The sequence below is a fragment of the Macaca mulatta genome, chromosome 6 (genome assembly GCF_049350105.2).
Source record: "Macaca mulatta isolate MMU2019108-1 chromosome 6, T2T-MMU8v2.0, whole genome shotgun sequence".
In the NCBI taxonomy this organism is placed as follows: domain Eukaryota; kingdom Metazoa; phylum Chordata; class Mammalia; order Primates; family Cercopithecidae; genus Macaca; species Macaca mulatta.
In genome coordinates, this window is record NC_133411.1 from 69,265,419 (window position 1) to 69,289,051 (window position 23,633).

At 39.9% G+C, this 23,633-nt stretch overlaps 1 protein-coding gene and 1 pseudogene across 1 annotated transcript in view; one reads left to right on the plus strand and one right to left on the minus strand.

The window, feature by feature from the left end:
- The window catches only part of ZSWIM6 (zinc finger SWIM-type containing 6), a 215,330-nt gene that overhangs the window by 56,739 nt on the left and 134,958 nt on the right, over positions 1 to 23,633 (plus strand). The window lies entirely within an intron of this gene.
- Positions 2,656 to 3,885, minus strand: LOC106998780 (large ribosomal subunit protein uL3 pseudogene; annotated as a pseudogene).

Genomic DNA, 23,633 nt, shown 5'->3' on the forward strand with positions numbered 1-23,633 from the left:
AGTCTATACTCTCGAACTGTAAGGCAAAGCACTTAACACGTTAAACACTATGAGTATATGTAAAATTAGTTTGAATTAGTGGCCTGTCAAAGCTATCCTTTGAAAAACAAAACAAAAAACCTACAAAACCATCTCTACTTTCTCCTTTTCCTCTTGGAAGTTGGAACAGTTCACATTTCAAAACCTTGCTTGATTTCTTTAAAAACCTTGAAAATACATCAAGTGCCACATACTGTTATAAAGGCTTTACATGTATTAATTTATTTAAAACTTCCAACAACCCTGTGAGATAGATAAACTAAGGCACAGATATTAAGTAATTTGGCTTTGGTCACACAACTAATAAATGGCGGGGCTAGTATTTGCACACACAGTGGCTCAAAAATATCTATACTCTTAACTACTTTGCTGTGTAGTGACTGAGAGCTTTGAGTTTTCTTGCGTCAGAATTGTGGCTTTGGGCATTTTGCTGCAAGGAAACCTTAAAATGGAGATCCATTCTGTTTGCATCTATTGTTTGAAGTAGGAACAGTTATGAAATCGGACAATTTGATAAAATTGTGGAATTTTGAACTTAGTTCATTAGTCATCAGAAGGACTTTGCCTTTAACGTGGTTTTCGAATATTCTAGATCAGTGTTTCTTTATTCTTTGTAACTTAGATCTGTAAATGCATTTTGGTGTACTGGGACACATACTTGCAAACTCCTTTGGGGAGAAGAAATGAGAGAAGAGATGAAAACTGCTGAAAGTTACCACGTGTCAGTGGAATCTTGGTTTGTTCTTTCACCTTTGAGGGCACTCTGTGGGGCTTCCTCTCACCTAGTTGGGGCTTATCTTTTTAGGAAGGTGCTCCCTCACCAGAGGCTTGTTTTCATGGTACCACATTTGTATCCTGAAGTACAAGTATACTGTACTTTTCTTGAAGCTTTAAGAATCCTGTAGCTTGGCTGGGCGTGGTGGCTCACACCTATAATCCCAGCACTTTGGGAGGCCGAGGCAGGCGGATCACAAGGTCAGGAGTTCGAGACCAGCCTGGCCAACATAGTGAAACCCTGTCTGTATTAAAAATACAAAAAATTAACTGGGCATGGTGATGGGCGCCTGTAATCCTGGCTATTTGGGAGGCTGAGGCGGGAGAATTGCTTGAACCTGGGAGGTGGAGGTTGCAGCCAGCCGAGATAGCGCCATTGCACACCAGCCCAGGCGACAGTGTGAGACTCAGTCTCAAAAAAAAAAAAAAAAAAAGAATCCTGCAGCTTGACGGAAAAGCTGGGAAAGCGAGAAAGTCTTCAGTGATTCAAGGTCTAAATGCATTTGGAAATTATCACGTGAACTAAAAAATCTTGAATCTCAGAATACAGTTTTGACAGATTTATTATCTGTTCAATGTCTGTTTGCTCTGTCTTTGTGTTGGTCTTCCGGTGCAACTGTCAGTGTTGTCAGTAGAGGTTACAGCAGGCCACAGATGTATCTTGATGAGGACATGCTGGGCAGAGAATAATTTCTTAGCCACGTGCTATATATGCATGAGCCTTGATGTACAAAAGAGCACATGTAGTTTTTGATCTGGGAATGAAAAAAGCAGGTTCTCTGACCAATCTAGGGAATTTCTGTAATGAGAACGTGTCATTAATGACATTTCCTGAGGGCATCTGCAGCATGAGACAGAATAGAATTTTTCTTTCTTTTTTCCATTTGCTCTAGAGTCCCTTTCTTCATCTTCATTCCATATCTCCTTTCCTTTTCTCTGTCAGCCTGCCTGCTTATCTGCCTGGCAGCCAGTCTGCCTGTCTACGTATGCATCCCACCCTCACAAAAGTATTCATGAGCAGCTAGTCTGCTGTAATGACATTGTGACATTTCAGAGTAATCTACCATACTTGTTTTTAAAAATTCATGTTTTTCTGTGCTATTTATTTTGACTAAGAAGGTTGCTGTAATTAACTCATACTTTTTAATACTCTTTTTTTTTTTTTTTTTTTTTTTTTTTGAGACGGAGTCTCGCTCTGTCACCCAGGCTGGAGTGCGGTGGCCGGATCTCAGCTCACTGCAAGCTCCGCCTCCCGGGTTCACGCCATTCTCCTGCCTCAGCCTCCCGAGTAGCTGGGACTACAGGCGCCCGCCACCTCGCCCGGCTAGTTTTTTGTATTTTTTAGTAGAGACGGGGTTTCACCGTGTTAGCCAGGATGGTCTCGATCTCCTGACCTCGTGATCCTCCCGTCTCGGCCTCCCAAAGTGCTGGGATTACAGGCTTGAGCCACCGCGCCCGGCCGCTTAATACTCTTATGCCTTTTATAAAGAATAAAATTACTAGAATTCAGAAATAATGTGTAACTAGCATTGTACTCAAGTCATAATTTTTTAAGATTAGATACCTTCAGATACCTTATTCCCCCAATATTAAATTTGAATCTATGGCAGAAATATTTTTGGTGTTTTCCAAAATATTTTAAAAGTGAAAATATAAGTTCTTATTTGCTTGCACTGTCTCTTCCCCGCTCCTCCTTGAATTTGCCCCTTGCTCTGGAGAACCCACAAAAGAGAAAACTTTTGTGAATGAGCATTGTCAGAATGCTATCTCAAAAATGGTATTTTTTTTTCTAGTGGAAAATAACGTTTAAGACCCCACAAACTGCAAAAACCGTTCCTGGCATTAAGCTCCTTCGTCCTTTGCAATTCAGTCTTTCTTGAGTGGTCCCATGAATGCTGTCTTCTCCTGCATGGTCTGGAAACAGTCATGGCCAAACTTGGAGGTGGTGTCAATGAACTTAAGGTCAGTCTTCTCCAGAGCCCGCCGTTCAGTCGGCACTGGCAAGGACTTGCGAAGGGTGAGTGAGCACTCGCTTCTTGGTGTCCACCACACAGTCTTTCAGCATGACAAAGTCATTGGCCACTTCACCATAGTGGACAAAGATACCCAGAGGGTGGCTTGTCAGACAGGTCATTGTCAGTGGAGGCATTGTTCTTGATCAGTTTGCTGTCCTTGATAAAGGATCCCTGGCTGATCTTATAGATCTTGTTGATCTCAGTGCAGTGACGGTAGCCTTTCTGCCAAACGCATGCCACAGGGAAGGCCACAGGGGCAGGATACAGGCCCCAATATAGGCCAGCTTGCACAGGCCTCGGTGGGTCTTGCGGGGCAGCTTCTTGGTGTGCCAATGACTGGTGACCCCTTTGTAGCCTTTGCCCTTGGTCATCCTGATGACGTCGATCATCTCGTCCTGCCCAAACACTTGGTTCACAGGTACCTGCTACTCGAGCCTCTTGCAGGCCCAGTCCAGCTTCTTGGCCATGGTGCCTCCTTTCACCTGGATCTCCATCAGGTGGGCCTTCTTCTGGCACAGAGGAAGCAGGCACATCTGGGTGTAGGCAATGCCGCGGATGACTTGGCGGTACTTCTTCATGCTGCCGAAGTCCTTCTCCAGGTGCTTCTTGCCATCCTCATCCTGACATTTCTTGCAGTACTTGGTAAAGGCCTTCTCAGATTTATGCCAGTTTTTATAGAAATGCCTCTTGGACGCATCACTGATGTGCTCAGCCAAGACGATCTTGAAGGTCTGGAGGCCTGGAGGGGTTTGCACGTAGCCCACAATGCCCATAACCACCATGGGTGGTGTCTCCACAATGGTCACAGCCTCTACCACCTCCTTCTTGTTCACCTTGGATCCTGGCCTGTCGACTTCCTGCACGATCTTGGTCATGCCAGCCTTGTATCCCAGGAAGGCTGTGAGGTGCACCAGCTTGGAAGGGTCATCCTTAGGAAAGCTCTTCACCTTCCCATGATGCTTGCTGCTATGCTTCTGAGTCAGGAAGCTGAGGGACCCATGTCTGGGAGCAGAGAACTTTCTGTGAGACATCACGCCATCAAATCCCGCCGGTAGAGCAAAGAATGGTATTTTCAAAACTTTTTGAGCCAGGGATCCTCTTTGCCATCCAGTGGGCTTTTACAGTTCTACCTTCATTTTGCATATATTTTCCTTCAAGACTGTATTTCCCTCATAGACTGGCATGCATTCGTGTTTTGACATTGAAAATTTGATGAAGTACTTCTTCCAGATAGAACTAAGAAACTGTGAAATTGATAGGGTGACTGGAGTGTTATGTGAGATATCTTTATGTATAGATACTCTAACTTTCAATGTTGTGTTTTCTAGTAGTGTTGATGAATTTGCAGTGATGAGTCTATAGCTTTCTGCTGATTTCTCTAGTATTGGAGAAAGATGGAAAGCAACACATGGTAGTTGCATCCAAACTGGCTACAGACATTCATCTATATACCTTTTTCTTCCGTATCTTTTATCCTGTAAAGTGGCATTCGTGATGAATATGCCTGTTCTGGAGTATGTCTTTAAAAATTTTTTTTAAATGATTATGTGAAAGTCTATCTTTCTGTAGGGAATTCAGGCAACATAGAAAATTGTGAAGGAGCAAAAATCACGGTTAACAGTTTGGTGAGACAGGAGTTGTCACTCTTAACAGTTTCATAATATGCGTGCATGTGCGCCCACATGCACATACCAAAACATACACACGTGTCATTCTCATGATACAATGTGAGTGAAATTGCATAACTTCACATTCTGTTTACCAGCATTTATATATGTGTGTGTGTGTGTGTGTGTGTATATATATATATATATATAGAGAGAGAGAGAGAGAGAGAGAGAGAGAGAGAGAGAGATGGAGTTTCACTGTTGTTGCCCAGGCCGGAGTGCAGTGGCGTGATCCCAGCTCACCGCAGCCTCTACCTCCTGGGTTCAAGTGATTCTCCTGCCTCAGCCTCTCAAGTAGCCAGGATTACAGGCATACGTCACCATCCCCAGCTAATTTTGTATTTTTAGTAGATACAGGGTTTCTCCATGTTGGTCAAGCTGGTTTCAAACTCCCAACCTCAGGTGATCCGCCCACCTCGGCCTCCCAGAGTGCTGGGATTACAGGTGTGAGCCACCAAGCCATTGCACCCAGCCCATCAGCCTTTATTTTTTAACTCAATACTTTGGCTATTTTCCCATGTTAATGAATATGATCTAAAAATGGCCATGTTGTGTTCATATATATATATATATATAATCTGTTTCTCAATACCTTTAGTATTTAGTTTTTCACTAGTACGAACAGTTCTACACTAAACATATTGGTGTATTCATCTTGCCCACTTACACTCTGAGGGCAAATTTCTAGAAGTAGAATTCCTTATAAAATTTTATTTTACATATAGTTATGCTTTATAGGAATATATTGAGAAATGTTTAATTTTTTATAGTCAGCACTCCTAGAAAGCTGGTAATTTGTGCCTTTAAAAACCTACTTTTAGGCCAGGCATGGTGGCGCATGTCTGTAATGCCAGCTACTCAGGAGGCTGAGGCAGGAGAATCACTTGAACCGGGGGGGCAGAGTTTGCAGTGAGCCAAGATCACGCCATTGCACTCCAACCTGGGTGACAGAGCAAAACTCCATCTCAAAAAAAAAAAAAAAAAAAAAAAGTACTTTTAGATGTAATGTACTGTGCATCCAGTAGGGCAGAAATCATTCAGATCGCTAGACCAACCGAGGGTTCTTGGGTCTGGTTTTTTGTAACTTTTTTTGTCCTCTTTACCTCTCTTCTAAATATGCTGCTTTTAATCTACAGGGGACTTGGAAACTATATAACCAACCTTATTATGTGATGTATAAAGTAGAAGCAAGCAACCCCTGAGTCAAAGTATGTGGAGTGTGCTAGTGGTAGGGGTGGGATAGGAACATTGTTGGCTGGTTGAATTTTGCATAGGTAAGGACTTTATTTTAGTTTGGGGAATATTTATATTGATGCTCTGTTGGATCAAATTATTTCTATTACAGAGCAGCCATTTACTGATGAATGTAGGAGACAAAGTCATATAAATTGAGATAAAAGGCAAGCTCTTATGATTAAAAGAAAATTCCCATCCTTTAGGTTGCACTGGTACTCCCAAGAAGTACTGGTGTAGTGTCTGCCTCCTCACTCTTTCCTTGTGTGGCACATCCCACTTGGAGTGCTCCTTTTTGGGAGAGTGTGCCCTTATCTCTGGACGTGTGCCCTGGGATGTCAGGCAGTGTCTTCTCCAGGGCTGGGAGTGAAGACTCAGCCAAGTCCTGACTGCTTACAGCCTGGCACCCCCAGCATGGGAAGAATTATCTGGCCTGCTAAGCAATATTAATTCTTCTTCCAGTATTGACTGTTTGATTTATACCAGCACTGGGTGACCCCTGGGAATTCAGAGCTGACTCAGACCTTTTTCTCATCTTCTTGGGGCTCACTGGGTAGAAAGTAAGATGACTTCAAAGCATGTAACTTGATTGACAGCACATTAAGTACCCCCTGAATGGTGTGTATGGTATATATGAGGGGGAAATTATCAATTCTTCCTGGGGATCTGTGAAGTTGTCCAAAAGAGAAAGGGACACTTAGCTTCAGTAATGGCAAATGAAAGGAATTAACAAGGCAAATACTGTTAGGAGGGCTTACAGGTGGTTGGCCAGAGGAGGGGGTATGGAAAGGCATTCTAGGCAGCAAGTAAAGCTTGTGCAAAAATGTAGGAGTGTGAAACAGTTATCCCCTTTTTCCAATTCAGATTCTGCACAGCTGCTACAGTGGGTACTAAGTGTTAGAGGAGGGTGGTGCAGGCGAGGAGATGGTAGAAGCAGGTCAGACCATAGTGGACCTTGTGTGCCATGGTGAGGAGTTGAACTTGATCCTGTGGGGACAGAAGACTGCCATCATGAGGCTTTAATTAGCTTTGATTTATGGGCACAGTCATGATGAACAAATGATAGCCCATTGTGTTCATTTTGGGGAGTTATAAAATCACTTTTATAAGTTAGGGGATGTGTTAAGCATTAGTACCAGAGGGGGTACATTTATAATGCAACTCATCTTCCCTTCGGTGCTCTCATGGCCTGGAAGGTGAGCAGAAAGAATCCTTTAATAAAGGAGGCACAATTTCAGTCAGATTGTGTAATTTCTCAGTGCTAAGATTACTTCTCTAGGTGGTCCAACCAGGTGAAGGTATAAAGGTGTGTTGGTGGGGGGCACTGGGTGTGTCCTTGCCCAGTCTTGCCTGACAGCCCAAGACAGGACAGACAGCAGGCTATGTAAAGAGTAAGAGCAGTCTTTGTGCAGTGCAAAAAAAGGCCATTTGCTATGCATTGATTTTTTTCCCCCCATTCATACCTGTACACAGATACGGATCTACCAGGGTGTCATTTTTGAATACTGAGTTAAGCAATATCAGAGTTAAGATAAAAATCAATGGTTTAATTGATTAAATGAGCACCGGGCTACACACAGGATGATAGCTCAGTAACTGAGTTTTTAAAAACATGAGTTTAAAACAAAATGGATTTCAAAAATTGAAAAACACTTGGTTAAAAATCTCTATGTCTTTTGATATATCAGGAAAGATTAATATTTATAATTTCTAATTTATAAATTAAGACATTCTGTTCACTTGACCTTTTAAGCAAAGTTTTATAAGTAAGCCACAATAGGCCATGAACTACATTAGTTATCTGATATTAAAGTGTTCTCAGAGAATTTATTTTCCTACAAAATTATTCAGATGGAGTAAAGAAAATTGCTTTACTCAGTCAGGGTTGGGGTGTAGTGGGCCGTTGACTTTGAATACTTTATTAAGCTCTACATTTTTTAAAAAATGGGAGGTATTGATTTAAGGCATTCTAAATCGTTTATTAGATCAGTATATTGCTTAGAAACTAAAAGATCTGGAGAGTTTGTGCTTCTGTACGAGTCTACAGATAAACCGAGATTGGAAAGTACAATCTGGTGTTTGGAGGCAGGCATGATCTTGGGTGGGGTGAACCAGAAGGCTGGGTTTGGCTTCTACTTACACCACCACTGCTAGCTGTGGGCTTTGAATCTATTACTTATCTTTATCACCTTCATCTTCCTCATTTGTAAAATTATCCCAACAACACGTAACCTTCCTGACCGTGCATATTTATTTTGAGAATTGAATGGTTTTTGGCCAGGTGCGGTGGCTCACGCCTGTAATCCCAGCACTTTGGGAGGCTGAGGCGGGTGGATCACAAGGTCAAGAGATTGAGACTATCCTGGCCAACATAGTGAAACCCCGTCTCTTCTAAAAATACAAAAATTAGCTGGGCGTGGTGGCGCACGCCTGTCGTCCCAGCTACTCGGGAGGCTGAGGCAGGAGAATTACTTGGATCAGGAGGTGGAGGTTGCAGTGAGCCGAGATCACGCCACTGCACTCCAGCCTGGCAACAGAGCGAGACTCCGTCTGGAGAAAAAAAAAAAAAGAGAATTGAATGTTTTCATTCAAACGTGAATAAAACATTGTATTTAACTTGGAAATTCTGAACAAAGTAAGATGGCAGTGTTGGTGGCAGATTCTTTTTTCAATGGCATAGTGTTATATTCTAGCTTCATTCATGTTGGCCTGGTTTAAATAGTTTACCAAGGTTGGCAGGTTATCTACACTTAAAAATTAATTAAACATTTTAAAATTAAGTTTTTGGTTAAAATTTTTACCTGTTGCTAAATAAAAAATATATAGAAAACACAGATTTTTTTGGGAGAAGGGGGAGTTAAATAAATTATCTTTCTAATGTCTTCCAAATATTCCTTATTAAATTGTTTAAGTGGACATAGTTATTCTCTTAGGAGTATTATAAACATAATAACGATAAATTTGTTTGCCCTTACAGAGTTTAAAATGATTGTTATCAATTTATAGGTTAGGTAGGGAACTGCCTCTCAGAGAGGGTAATGACTTACCAATGATTGTCCCAATATTCAATATTCAGCAGAAAGAAAAGACGTGGAACTAGAACTCAGTTCTGTTGCCATATTGTCAGTATTTGCCAGAATTTGTTTGTTGTACAAAATAACCAGGTTTTTCACTTTTGGACATTGGTTTAGACTCAATCTAAAAACCATTAAATTAGTTCAGGCTGTACCTTCCTATCCCCCAAAAACATTATCCCAGTTATGTGTAATACTGTATATACATCTAAAATATCTTATAAAAATGTTTTTATGTAATCAAAATGAATTTTCTTAAATTGAAATACATTGGATTTACCACTGACAAATTTGATTTTAATCAGATTCACCTTGAGTGTTATATTAGGGAGTCAGTGAAGTGCCCCCAGAGGGTGGCAATCATGACTATAAATCCTCATTTGGGAGAAAAATGGCAGTTTGTTTTTGTTGGTCTGCATGTGCTGTGAATCATCAGCCCTGCAGTGGGGTCCTCCAGGGACTGTGGCATGCACAGCCCATCAGTGACAGCCAAGCTGTTTTGAGTGACTACTACTACTTTTTTTTTTAAGAGGCAGGTTACTTTGTTTTAAAAACATGAACCTTTAAAAGAATTCCAAAAGTAGTACACACATTGAAAAATATAATGAAACATACTGACGGAAAATGTTAAATGACTCCTAAAATTTTAGCATAGAAGTTATCTCCACCTAAAGTTTGATTTAAATCTTTTGTTCTGAATGACTTCTGAAGGGGATGGAGTCCTTGTTGCCTGTTTAGCTCACTGACTCCAAATGTAGAGAATGGGCTCTATGGTCCAAATCTACTTAATCCACATTGAGAAGGAACAGAAAAGGAGTTTGGTCCCAGTGCCTAACACAGAAAGAAATGAAATTTACCTATTAATGTAACTATTAAGAGACTTCCCACTTTACCTTCAAAACAAAAGGAATATCATTTTCATGCCTATGAAATGAAGACTTTGTCTTCCCTGCTGCCCTGTAAGCCTCTCGTTGCAAAACAGGATCTCAACAGTATTTCAGAGAATGGGACTTCTTGCCATCTGATACCTGTGAAACTCTTAAGTGATCTTGGGCCTTCTCACTTGCTGTGGTTCCAGTTGTTGCGTACGTGGAGCCTTACAGCAGGGGTCCCCAACCTCCGGGGCCATGGAACCCTATGGGTCCCTGGCGTGTTAGGAACTGGGCCACACAGCAGGAGGTGAGTGGCAGGCAATTGAGCATTACCGCCTGAGCTCCGCCTCCTGTCAGATCAGCAGATATTCTGATTCTCATAGGAGGGTGAACCCTATTGTGCAAGGGATCTAGGTTGCACACTCCTTATGGGAATCTAATACCTGATAATCTGAGGTGGAACAGTTTCATCCTGAAACCATCCCCCTACCCCTAGTTCATGGAAAATTGTCTTTCATGAACCAGTCCCTGGTGCCAAAAAGGTGGGGGACTGCTGCCTTTGTAGCATCAGCTCTCCTTGAGCAACTAGCCAGGCAATGTTGTATAGTACTTAAGATTTGGGGGCCTTAAGTTCTGCATTTGAATCCTGGTTCCAGCACTTAGTAACTCTTGACCCTGGGCAAATAACTTAATCTCTTGGAACCTCGTTTTTCCTCATCTGTAAAATTCGGTAAAAATATTTATCAACATGCTTATAAAGTGCATAGCACAGTATTGTGGTACCTGATTAGCCCCAGCAGAGGTTCATTACAATTTTGATTTTGGGGATTAAAGTAAACATTGTATAATTTCAGTTCTGAGAATAAATTTCTTTGAGTTATGAAGCAAACTGAATTCGTGTACTGGTGTCATTAGGATGCTTTTTAATGAGAGATGGAAGGATGACCTTGAGCTTATGGCGAAGTGGTAGTGCGGGGGCTGAAGGAGAATGAGTTGTGTATAGTTGTTTGTTTATTTATTTATTTAATTTATTTATTTTGGGGACAGTGTCTCGCTCTGTCACCCAGGCTGGAGTGCAGTGTGTGATCTCGGCTCACTGCAACCTCCGCCTCCTGTGTTCAAGCGATTCTCCTGCCTCAGCCTCCCAAGTAGCTTGGACTACAGACGCATCCCACCACGCCAGGCTAATTCTTGTATTTTTTTAGTATAGATGGAGTTTCATCATGTTGGACAGGCTGGTCTCAAACTTCTGACCTCAGGTAATTCGCCTGCCTCAGCCTCCCAAAAGGTTGGGATTACAGGTGTGAGCCATTGCGCCTGGGTGTGTATGTTTTTGTTTGTTTGTTTGTTTGTTTTAAAGATAATGTCTATTATTTGAAAAATGTATTTTATTTGAAAACACTGAGTTTGTCTAATTATGGATTAAATCCTAATATGTGACTTCGTTGAGAAAATTACTAACATTGGCATTCCAGTTTATCTCACATACTGAAATCTCCTTTTTATTTACCAGAACAGATTCCATCTCTGTCTTTTGACTGAGGTGAAAACATAAGACCTTTTTTTTGCCTTTTCCAGAATCTGTCAACACTTAAACTGAGTTGGACAGAAGGTTTAAGCACAGTGAGGCTTCATCTTCGTGTTCCTGAGGGACCAGAATCCTCTGGTTACAAAACCCTAAGAGCTAAATTCTTAGTGGGGACACATGTACAGTATCAGTGTACATTCAGGGTTGGTGTTTCTTGGGCTAGCTGAGTAACTATGAACATTACAAAAAGAAATGAAAAACAACCAAAATCTCTTATCCTAAACACTGTAATTGGTTTCTCCAATTTCTACTTCCTACGTCTGAATGAACTTGTAAGAAGAAAATGCTTCCTCTGTAGGTGGCCTGGTCAGGTTGGCCTGATACCTGGAGTGAAAAGAATGGAACAAAGTAAAGAGCACAAATCTGGGACCCTGGAAAACTGCCCTCTAGTCCTGGTTTTGCTGTTTAATGATTGTTATAGCTAAACAAGGCAGTTTGCAGATCTGGCTTTAGTTTTTCTACCTGTACACTCGGGGGTGTAGATGATCTCCAGAATTACAGAATCACAGGGTTGGAAGTAGCTTTGTGCAGCCCTCCTAAAGAGCATGGACATGATCTTTGAAGCAGCCTTGACAGGTCGCCATTCCATCTCCATTTGTCTGTGTTCAGCCTTTGCTTGGCTTCTCCTCTAGAGATGGGGAACTGTTGGTTTTCAAGGTAGTTTGGAGCCACTTAGTATTAGGTAGCTTTTCATAGTGTATGCATTCCTTGCCCTCCTGTAGTCCTAATTTTATGTTTTTCATCTTTTATGTGACAAATCTTTAGATATTGAACAAGAATTATGTCAGTTCTCTTTCCAGTTATGCTGCAAAAGCTCTGTCTGCCCTCCCTCCCTCTTTGATGTGATTTCAGACCCTTCACAATTATGCTAGCTTTCCTGAAATGTTCCAGTTTTTCATTGCCACTTTAAAAATGTGATTCTCAGAAAAGCATATAATACTTCCGATAGAATGTGAGCAGCACAGGGCATGCTAAGAAGGTTTAAAAACTGTCATTTCATGAGTACAGCCCAAGTTGATATTTTGTTGTTATTGGTGTCTTTTATAGACAGCATCTGTCTGTGACATCCTTGATGTTTTATTTCACATGGATTGATTGCTCATAAGCAAGGCCTCATGTTATAGATGGGCAGCTTATTTCTTTGGCCCTTGGCAGTACTTTATATTTTTTCTTCCTTTTGTGAGTTATTTTATATCTGCTCCTTGTTCTGCCTGCTGAATTGTTCTGAACCTTTCATCTGCTCTGGGAATTAGTGATCCTGTCAGGCTGTTGTCTCCTTATTATCCTCACTGATCATACATTTGAGTCCATCCCAAGTGATTGATGAAAACGTTGACCAGGGCAAAGTCAAGTAGAGGCTCTTGTGGTAAACTGCTGGGGTCTTTCCACTGTCTACATTTGACTGGTGGGGAACCCTGACAGTGTTTCCAGGCTCCTATTGACATATGTTGTTATTATTGGTTAGATGTAATTTAGATGTAATTTGTCTTGCTCTGAAGTCTTGAACTCAGTCTGTTTTCTCATTAATTTATCGTCTTCTATTTTGAAAATTCTGTATTTGTTTTTATGTTTATACACATTTGGATTTAGTGGCTTTAGCTATTTCCCCCCCGACGATTATTATGTTCTAGTTAGTTTTTGCTTTAGTGGTCTTCATTAATACTGCCACCAACCCCACCCATCTTTTCTTTTCTTTTTTTTTTTTTTTTTTTTTTACGTTCACAATCTCCCCATGATTTCCTGCCCTGGAGTGCCTAGTACTGAGTGGTAAATGGGGGTTGGGGTGGTCTTGCTGGTGGAGTAACAGAAGGAAGAAATTTCTTAAATTAAGAAGGTTTCCAGTCTTTCTTCCAGAGGTACCGCTACAAATACATGCCAAGGTTTTCCAAAAGACTGTAACTTTAGACATTTTAAAATATTCTGTTGGAGATAAAGTTTAAAAAGCAATTAATAAAGAGAAACATACTGAAGTGTTACTCCAGATATCCTGATGGATATTGTATGTTGAAAAATTACATTTTAGAAAATAAAGGGTATATAGTTACCCTTTATTATGAGGTTTCATAAAATATCTCATAATTATGAGGTATATGAAATAGGTTAAAAAAATTTGAATGACATTTACCTGACAAATGGCTAGTAAAAAGCATACTGTATAAGAATGTAATGGGATAATGGTGCATCAGAAATACTACATAAATTATCTATCTAAAGAGAGGTGTCAGGGTTTTACATGGAGATAGTTTATAGGGTAGGCCACATCTGTATTATTGTGTTTTGCAACTTGTTCTTTGTAATATACTTAGTTGCATCAAACTATATGACCTTTTCTTAATTTGATGTACTACAAAAGAAACTTTAGCATAAATGTTTTCAAAATAATACCACTGCCCAAATGTCACATTAAGCCAAGCATTTTATGAATCAGCAAGACCAGTCTCCTCTTCCTGCTGTCATTTCTTTTGTCCTTCCCCTTTTCTTCCTCCCGCCAAGTACTTGCATATTTGTGTGCTTATGTTAGCAGCATCCACGCTGATACCTGTTCGCTTTTTTTTCACCCTAGCTCCAGGGGTAAAAGGAGAGACTAAAAAAAAAAAAAAAAATTCTGCAAGTCTTAAATATGGGACAAAATTCAAGGAATTATTTCTTATCTTGTCACCTTTAAAATGTCATTAATGGAACATGTACATCCTGAGTTTGTGGTAACAGTTAGTAGATATTTCTGTGTTTGGGATGGATGCCCTTTAGTGTAAAGTATCAAGCAGCAAATAGAGCACACACTCTGTAGAATTAAAGAACCTTAGAAAAGATGACTATAAAAATTTTAAGTACATTTAGGGGAAGGAATGATTCAATGGAGAGAATGAATTTGAAGATATATCCATAAATGCTTGAAGTTCTAATGTGGCTTTTAGTTACAATAGATCTTTTAAAACTACAATGGAATTTTGCCGTTATGTCACTCATTATAGTTGGAATTCTACTTTAACTAGATTGTCTTCTGATTTATATGAAACCTTAATTGCTTGAAGTATAGACTTAAGTTAAAACTTTTGTAGCATGGATTCCAGAGATTCTAGTTGTTTTTTTTTCCCCCAGGAAGAAAAACAGGAAGTACTATGTCCAGAAACTAATGAAATGAAGGTGTTTTTAATGACGAATTTTCTTCAGACAATAAGATACTGTATGGTTTCTAGATTACAGTGCTTTAGGGCTAATGTGGAAACTGGAACTCCAATATAAGGTTTTGCACTTTAAAGGTTAAGTATCCAGTTGTATCCAATAAAAACTTAGGAAATTTAAAGTTGTTATTCCCACAATAATTATTACTTTGTCCCTATGGGAATATTTAGAATTTGCATTGTTGGGCATAATGTCTTATTTATATTTCACTGTATTTATAGTTGAACCTTATATCTAAATGAATGAGAGAAATTAACTCATTTTTGTATATAATTTAATTGTGTAGCATTCACTAATTGCTAATGATTTGCACACATGAACAAATCAAACAAAAATCTCTGCTCTTATGTTGTGCACTTAGGTAATATGGGGGTAAATGCATATATCTAACTCTGGATCTCATGGTAAAATTAAGAGAGTAATTGTGCATTGCACCAGGAATAATGTGCTATTCACAAATGGATGTCACTTGCCAAGTTTACACATCTGATTTAGAATAAACAAAGATTTCAGACTTAATTGAGGATGCATGTCTTTGATAGCTTACTTGAGGTAACTCTAGTCCTTTAAGACTATCTTCAAACCATCAGCAGGATTTATTTTAAAAATCCTCCAATTGAGGCAGCCATTTAAAATTGAGTAATTATTCCCTGGGGTCCAGTTCTTTATTATCGAAAGTATAGAGTTTTTAGGGTTTAGAACTCTCTTGGGCTCTTAAAGCCATGTTATTTAGAAAAATTAAAATGTAAAAAATGGCCTAAGATTTCTAAACCATGTGACCTGTGGTCAGTCCTGTTTCTCTTGCTATAGAGCAGGGAACCATTGTAAACAGGAAAATTCTAATCCATATGCAGCTAGCAACTTCAGCCTTTCACAGACTAACAACTAAGACCACTAGGAGCCCTATAGCTCCTTTATTTCTCGCATGGGTGCCTCATCACATGGAGGCCAGGGAAGAAGGAGCCTGGGAAAAGGAACACTTTGTCTTCAGATTTAGAAAGCACACTTGGAAAAGAAAAGAGAATCTTTTGAATAAAATCAGAAGGGAATACACGTCTGTAAACAAGATTCTGGAATCGTACAAAATAATTTATGCTTAGACTCTTTGCGTGTGAGTTGAAAACTTTTTTGGCCAGTGTAGATTTTTGTCATAAGAGGAAGCAGTTTTTAATGCACAGCTCTTAGTTTTCAATCTTGGGAGCTGCTTGATAATTAAGTGATGTTTTTGACAGTGAGGAAATTAAATTATGTGGGAATTCAGTCCCTGAAGTATATTTTTGAGTAGCCTTCCTTGGATAGTTTAACTGTAGTCTTGTCTGGCCAGAGATGAATTAGGTGATTTCTTGAGGTCTCTTCAGTAGCCATCCTGGGAGGTTTAGAAAAGGATTTTTTTTTTTTTTTTTTTTGAGGTGGAGTTTCGCTCTGCCGCCCAGGCTGGAGTGCAGTGGCGCTATCTTGGCTCACTGCAAGCTCCGCCTCCCGGGTTCACGCCATTCTCCTGCCTCAGCCTCCCGCATAGCTGGGACTACGGGTGCCTGCCACCACGCCCGGCTAATTTTTGTATTTTTAGTAGAGATGGGGTTTCACTGTATTAGCCAGGATTTTAAAAAAGTATTTTTTATACCACAGGAAAACTTTCCTTCCTGTTTCCTCACTTACTAGTTGCATTATTAAAATGATTGCATTTTTTCCCCTTGTTCCCAATGGTTAAATTTCATTTACTTTCTGATCTTTAGGGGAAAGAATGGCATAAATTGAGGCAGGTGAAAAATTTCAAAGGGCTGCCATCGCCCTCTTGAAGTTCACATTGTCTCCAGCTCCTCTAAGCCTTGGCTACCACCTCTCAAGGCAAACTCCCATCCCTGTTTTGTTGTCTTTGGTTAGGATTTGTTGGTAGGCAGTGGACCTTATGGTAGAGGAGGGAAGATGAACTTTAAAGAGAAAAGTTCTATAGCCACTATTGCTATAGCTTTTGCTCTTGCTGTTCTTTTCTGCCAGTAGCTGCCTCTTTGTTTGCTGGGAGAGAAGTAGGAGAGAGAAGGTAAGTCCAAGAGAGGAGAGGGATTTCACCGCCTCCTTTAGACTCCTTGTTCCTTTCATGGCTCTGCCCCATCTTCTCATTTTCCAAACATCCCAATCACCTAGGGAGGGAGGGTTGTTTTTTTGTCTTTTGGTTTTTGGTTGTTTTTATAAAATACAATTCTTGGGCCCCATGTTTAGCTATTATACTTAAGGAAGTCTGGGGCTTGAGTCCTGAGAATCTGTGTATTTCTTGAGTTATGCAGGTAATTTTGATGCCCAGTTAGATTTGAGAACTGTAGGATATGTTTCCCACTCTAACCTTTGGAAGTCAGGGTCCTAAGTTATAGGAGTCAATACCAGTAGCAGAAATGATTGGGCTTACAATATGACAAATAGGGCCATAAATACCAAGGGTTCCTGAACCAACAGCCAGAGCTTCTAGGAGTGCGAGACCAGTTGAACTTAACTGTAATTATCCTGTTGTGGGGGTTAGTTGCTATAATAGCTATATTTAAGGTGTATTAACTTTTGTCTTCTTTTATATTCCTTTTAATTTGTTGATGGAAAGCTGTGTTTGTACATATGGTGGGTATACTGGTAACCTCCAACCCCCAAAGATGGGATTAATACAAAATATATAGTTTGTTCACATAAGTGGGATGTCTTAACTAGATTTTTAAAATAAATAGGATCTACATTTTTCTTCTTTGTAGTGGCCTGTCTAGTGGAGTATAGTTTCTTTCATCTTTGTATTAGTGAGAATTTAAATATATTTTGATGGCATTTCTCTTTTACATTCTTCACCACAACCACCATTATCATCATGGAGAGGCTAATAGACTTTATGAGGGGCTAACTCCTCAGAGGAGGAAGAAATTATGGAGGTGGCATTTGAGCTGAGCCTTTAAAAGATGAGAGAAGATCTGCATTAGAGACTGGTATTTTCTGTTCTTGGGAGGATATTCCAGATACAGGAAAACTTGAGCAAAGACAACAGGCATGTTTGAAAAACAGCAGGCTTTGTTTCCATGAGGCCAAAGTGTAGGCTCTGTAAAACACAAGAGTAGAAGAGTAGATTAGGGACAGAGTGTCAAGAGTTTGAAAGTCATTTCTGTTTGGACTTTATTCTCAGTGTCATAGTTTCTATATAGAAAGGGGCTCAGAGTTTAAAAGAGTAACTCCATAAAAATAATTGTAGCACCACATATTATTTGAAAGATTAAAGTCTTTTATTTGAATTATATTTCAGAACCTTAAAAATATGTATGTGCATGTATACGTATCACACAAAGAAAATACCTTTGAAGACTTTCTCTTTATATATATAGTCTGTGGTCCTGTGAGGTCTGGGGCTTGAGACTACTGTGAAATAAATGATAACCTTGTCATTCAGTAGACAGCCTGAGCTATATTAGGGTCTTCTGCATCTCAGGGTTGGAGGCTTCTCCGTGCTTTAGCAGAATTTCTCTTCCCTCCAGTCTTGGCCTCCCTCGTTAACACACAGGAACTTTAAACTTTATGTCTGCAGGTCTGTGTCATTTTGCTATCTCTTTAGGGAACCACCTGCCTAACCTTATGAGGTGCTGTTCAAAACTGGCTCTGCTCTTTTCAGCAACTGATCATTATTGCATATCACTGTCTTTTAACATCTACTAAAGCTGAAAACATTTGTATACTTAATATATTAATAGTATATTACTTGTTTATCAGTATGATGGTTTACATAAATGTAAAGCCCATAATTTTTTTTTTTTTTTTTGAGACAGAGTCTCTTACTATCGCCCAGGCTGGAGTACAGTGGCACAATCTCAGCTTACTGAACCTCTGCCTCCTGGGTTCAAGCAATTCTTCTGCCTCAGCCTCCCGAATAGCTGGGACTACAGGTGCACGCCACCATGCCCAGTTAATTTTTGTATTTTTAAATAGAGACGGGGTTTCACAATATTGGCCAGGATGGTCTTGATCTGTTGACCTCGTGATCTGCCCGCCTTGGCTTCCCAAAGTGCTGGGATTACAGGCATGAGCCACTGGCGCCCAGCCAAAGCCTAGAAATTTTATAGGGACTTGGTGTAGTAATTCCTAACAGATATTGAAAGAAAGGTAAAAATTAGTTGAAAGGACTAGATCATCCTCATTCCTCACTCATTTTTCCTTAAAGAATGTATTAAAAGGCAAAGTTGTCTACAGTCTGTATCAAAATTTTGCTTTAACAATGTTCTCAACATTTTACATCTTTCTGGTAATTATATGAAGTCTATGAAGACTAAAAATCTCTGTCGTAATTGGTCAGAAGTAATACTTCTTCTTCTTCTTTGTTTTTTTTTTTTTTTTGAGACAGAGTTTCACTGTGTCGCCCAGGCTGGAGTGCAGTGGCATGATCTCGGCTCACTGCAATCTCTGCCTCCCGGATTCATGCCATTCTCCTGCCTCAGCCTCCCGAGTAGCTGGGACTACAGGTGCCCACCGCCACGCCCGGCTAATTTTTTGTATTTTTAGTAGAGACGGGATTTCATCGTGTGTTAGCCAGGAGGATGGTCTTGATCTCCTGAGCTCATAATCCGCCCACCTTGGCCTCCCAAAGTGCTGGAATTACAGGTGTGAGCCACTGCGCCCAGCCCCGGAAGTAATATTTCTGAGTGGATATTTGTTTTCAAAAAGCCTAAGTCTTTAAAGGTGGCATATGATACTATTATTTATCTCAGAAATCATTTATTTATTTATTTATTTATTTATTTATTTATTTAGAGACAGAGTCTCACTCTGTCACCCAGGCTGGAGTGCAGTGACGTGATCTCGGCTCACTGCAGCCTCTGCCTCCCGGGTTCAAGCAGTTCTCCTGCCTCAGCCTCCTGAGTAGCTGGGATTACAGGCGCCCGCCACCATGCCTGCCTAATTTTTATATTTTTAGTAGAGACGGCTTTTGCCATATTGGCCAGGCTGGTCTCGAACTCCTGACCTCGGGTGATCTACCCACCTCAGCCTCCCAAAGTGCTGGGATTACAGGTGTGAGCCACTGTGCCCGGGCTCTCAGAAATCTTAAAAAGGATTTAGTTTCATTTAAAAATAACAAGCACAGTTCCACAAATCTGAAATTTATTTATTGAAATTGGATCGTGTTGTCCATGGAAAACATCTTACTTTATACCAGATTTTAAAATTATCACTGATATAAGCGCAGCATAAAATTCCCCTGGCCCCATTTTTACATAAGAGAAATTATTGAATAGGATAAAGGTAGCATTTCAAATTAGTGAGAAAAGATAGGTTATTCAATTAGTGTTGGAACTAGTGGATGTATATCTAGGAAAAAAAGTACAGACTCTAAATATTGAAAGGTAAAACTGAAAACATACAAATATTTGAAGAAATCACTGGAAAATTATTCTACAAACTGCATGGGGAATGACAGTCTAATAACAATAACCAAGAGCCATGAAAGAATAGATTGGTAACAATTCAGCTATATAAAAATCCCTACATTTCTCTGTGGCAGAAACCATGAAACAGATGAATTTACCAAACTGGAAAAAATTTTCACAAATCATGTCACAAAGAGCTAATTTTCTTAAAATATTTTAAAAAGACCTTTCAGAGTGTCATCATACACAAAATGCTGCTTTTCTAAAAACATAAGCTCCTACAAAGCAGTAAGAAAATGATGAACAAATAGAAAAATGGGCAAAAGTGATGATTTAACAGTTCACAGAGAAATACAAATGGCTCCTAAAATATATAAAAAGATGCTCAACTTCATTCACAATATGAGAAATGTAAATTAAGACTACACTAAGATACAATTTTTCACAGATCTGTTTTCTAAAAATAAGCTTGAGAGAGAGCCTCTTATCTGAATTCTGGGACAGCCTGATTTGCATGAGGGAAATAGGCATCCTCCTGCACTGCTGATGGGAGGGTAAAAGGTACAGTCTCAGTGGAGGGCAGTTTGCTGGTACCTTTCAGAATTACAAATGCATGTGTTTGTTTTGATGTAACAATTTCCCATCTAGGAATTTATTCTAGAGAGACAGTCATACAAGATTTTCACACCAGCATTATTTGTAATAGCAAAAAGATGGGAAATTACCTAAATGCTCATATATAGGGGACTGCTAAATTGCGGAATTCCATGCAATTCTAAAAAAAGAATAAGGAAGCAAAGTAGAGAACAGCATGTATATAGAGTTTACCATTTACAAAAGGAGAAAATAGAATATATGTGTATTTCCTTATGTATCACTAAATACTTCTGGGTGAATACAAGAGAAGTAACAGCTTATCATGGGATGAGAACAGGGCAACTGAGGGACAAGTTTGGAGGGAGATTTTGTCACTGTGTACCCTTTTGTTTTGGACCAGTTAAAGCTATTGTCTCTTGAAAATAATTTCAAGAAGATAAATTATGAAGGAGGGGTCTAAAAAAGCTTTAAAATACGTTGTTTTAATTTCTTTGCTTGAAAATTAACATTGCTTTAAGGGGGAAACAGTAAGCAGTTTAGGGGAAGCATATGTGTTTAATTAAATTGCCTCTTCAGCAGTATTAAAAATCAGTCAGTTGTAAATTGGTGAGGAATATATTAAAACCTTATTGGAGACGCAGTTCTGAAGTTTGCTTTGAAGTTCGACCAGGAAAAGAAGGGGTTAAAGGTGTGATGCAGGTAAAGGAAGGGTTAAGGGCATTATGCAAGCTGTTAAATAAAAAGGAAGTGCATTACAAAATGCTGAGCTCAGGAGTCTGGCTGCTAGCCAAGCCTTTGCTTTCCTCACTACAGCTGAGGGCTTTCGAAGCTTCCCACCAGTGGGTTTGTCTGAACTGTTTAGGAATGCGGCCGCGGTCGCCAGCTGACGTCAGCGCCGCCGGTTCAGCCGCGGGCCAGAGTAAGGGACTGACAGCGCGAGGGGCGGGGTTGGGAGTCAGGATGGGGCGAGGCCTGCGTGTGACTGATGGCGCGGGGGCGGGGCGGCGTGTGTGTGACTGAGCAGGCAGAGACGGGGTGGCACACGATTTGCATTTCGTTGATGACTTATAAATTATGATTATAGATTTTCTTTGTAATGAGGGGAAATGTTTTTTTCTTTTTTCCATTTTTGAAATCCAGGGCTCTGTATTGCTTCACTTTAGGTATTAAGTATAAGCATAAAATTAAATGTAACATATACCAAATTGTCCAACTTCAAGGGCCATTTTGTTTTTGTTTTTGTTTCTGAGAGGGAGGGGGCCACTGTAAAAACTTTGGTGATTCTTACCAGTGGAGGGGCTAGGGAAGTGATTTTTGCTGTTTAAGGAGGTTCTCAATTTTTTTTTACCTACAGTCCATTTTCATTTCAGAATCGGTTCCAGAGAGAAATTGTAAAAGTTTTCAAGCGCGATTTTGTAAAACAAAAGATAAAAAAAGGAGAAAAAATATGTGGAAAACTGCCAAGATTGGTTATAACTCTATTAAGACCACCTTTGTGCATGATCGTTTTGGGTTATTACTGCTGATTTTCAGCCTTTAAAGAAAAATGTGGGTTCTTGGTAGCAACTTACAAGGATGGTGTTTAGAGCTGTAGTTCCCCCTTCATCACCATACCCTGTTTTCATGATGGTTAATTTTACTTTTAAAAACATTTGTATTTCTTGACTGTTCATTGATTAGATCATTTTGCTTAGTCATATGTAAGAGTTTTGTTAGTCTTTGGGTTCTTAGTTATACAACTCAGAGTCAGGAATGCAAATTTATTAGCTTTTTGTGGACGGGGAAATGTGGGGTGGTGAGAGCTGTGGGTGGTAAGCATGGGGTGCAATACCAGTTCATGGACAAGGATCTAAAAGGAACCATTAAGCTCCATGGAAAACTTTGTTACTTGATCAGGGCCAGTAAAGGAAGACTATTTTGAGTAGCTACTGAAGTTATATGATAGTTAATTTAATTGATTTAAGTAACTCTTTCAGAGACCCCAGATTTGTAAAAGTGGTAGTGTTGTGAGTTTTGATAAAGGAAGTTTTAGCCTTTCACGAGAGGAAGACTTGGGCTTATTTGTCCTTCATGTTGAGAAGCTTCCGTATGATCTTCATCATGTTGAGAAGCTTCCGTATGATCTTCATGGTCTCCTTAGGCACAATCACTGTGATTTCACCTATGTATAGCAGCGCAGCTAAGGTGAAGTCAGCATATAGACCAGGAAGATACAACACTACGAAAACTCAGGACCACCCTTGGCAAAAGACAACAATGTATAGCCCTAAATTTCCCAGAAACTCTAGTGCTCAGCCCTACATTGACAATTGCACGGAATTTAAGTGTTCTGAGATTGTGAATAGTATCATAATAATTGATGTATTTCCTTTTTTTTTTTTTTTTTCAGACGGAGTCTCACTCTGTTGCCAGGCTGGAGTGCAGTGGCGGATCTCAGCTCACTGCAACCTCCAACTCCCTGGTTCAGGCAATTCTCCTGCCTCAACCTCCCAAGTAGCTGGGATTACAGGCACGTGCCACCACGCCTGGCTAGTTTTTGTATTTTTAGTAGACAGGGGGTTTCACCATGTTGGCCAGGATGGTCTCGATCTCCTGACCTCATGATCTGCCCACCTTGTCCTCCAAAAGTGTTGGGATTACAGGCGTGAGCCACGGCGCCTGGCAATGTATTTCCTTTTTAAACCGTCTGACTAGATTTTAAAGACTTGTGTGTTTTTCACTTAGACACCTTTTGTTGATAGTATACTTCATGCAGAATAATTTTAAGAGTATAGAGTTGTAAACTACTGTTACATTGAACTCAAATATTAAGGTCATTTCATTTAACACATAGAATAGCAAATATGGAATATTTGGTAGATTGAACATTGAATTAAGAATGAGGTATGAATTATGCTTAGTTTGCTTAGTCACCAGTTATACGACTTTGTCCACTTTTAATCTCATCGTGTCTTAGTTTCTACAGGGGAAAATGCTTTTTATTAGTTCTCCTATAATAGGACTCAAGGCAAAAAAACGCTTTTATCAAGACATAAGAATATTCTGGTTAATAATACACTATGGTTTGGCATGCTTGGAAAGGGCAGCAGAAGAAATGACAACCTGGTGTGGATGCTGACTGGTCTCTCCATCTCTCTGCTTGTGTGAAGCACTTCAGCATTGTTACAAAAAAAGTCCCTGGGAGGTCCTGTGCTCTAGGAGTGGAGCCTT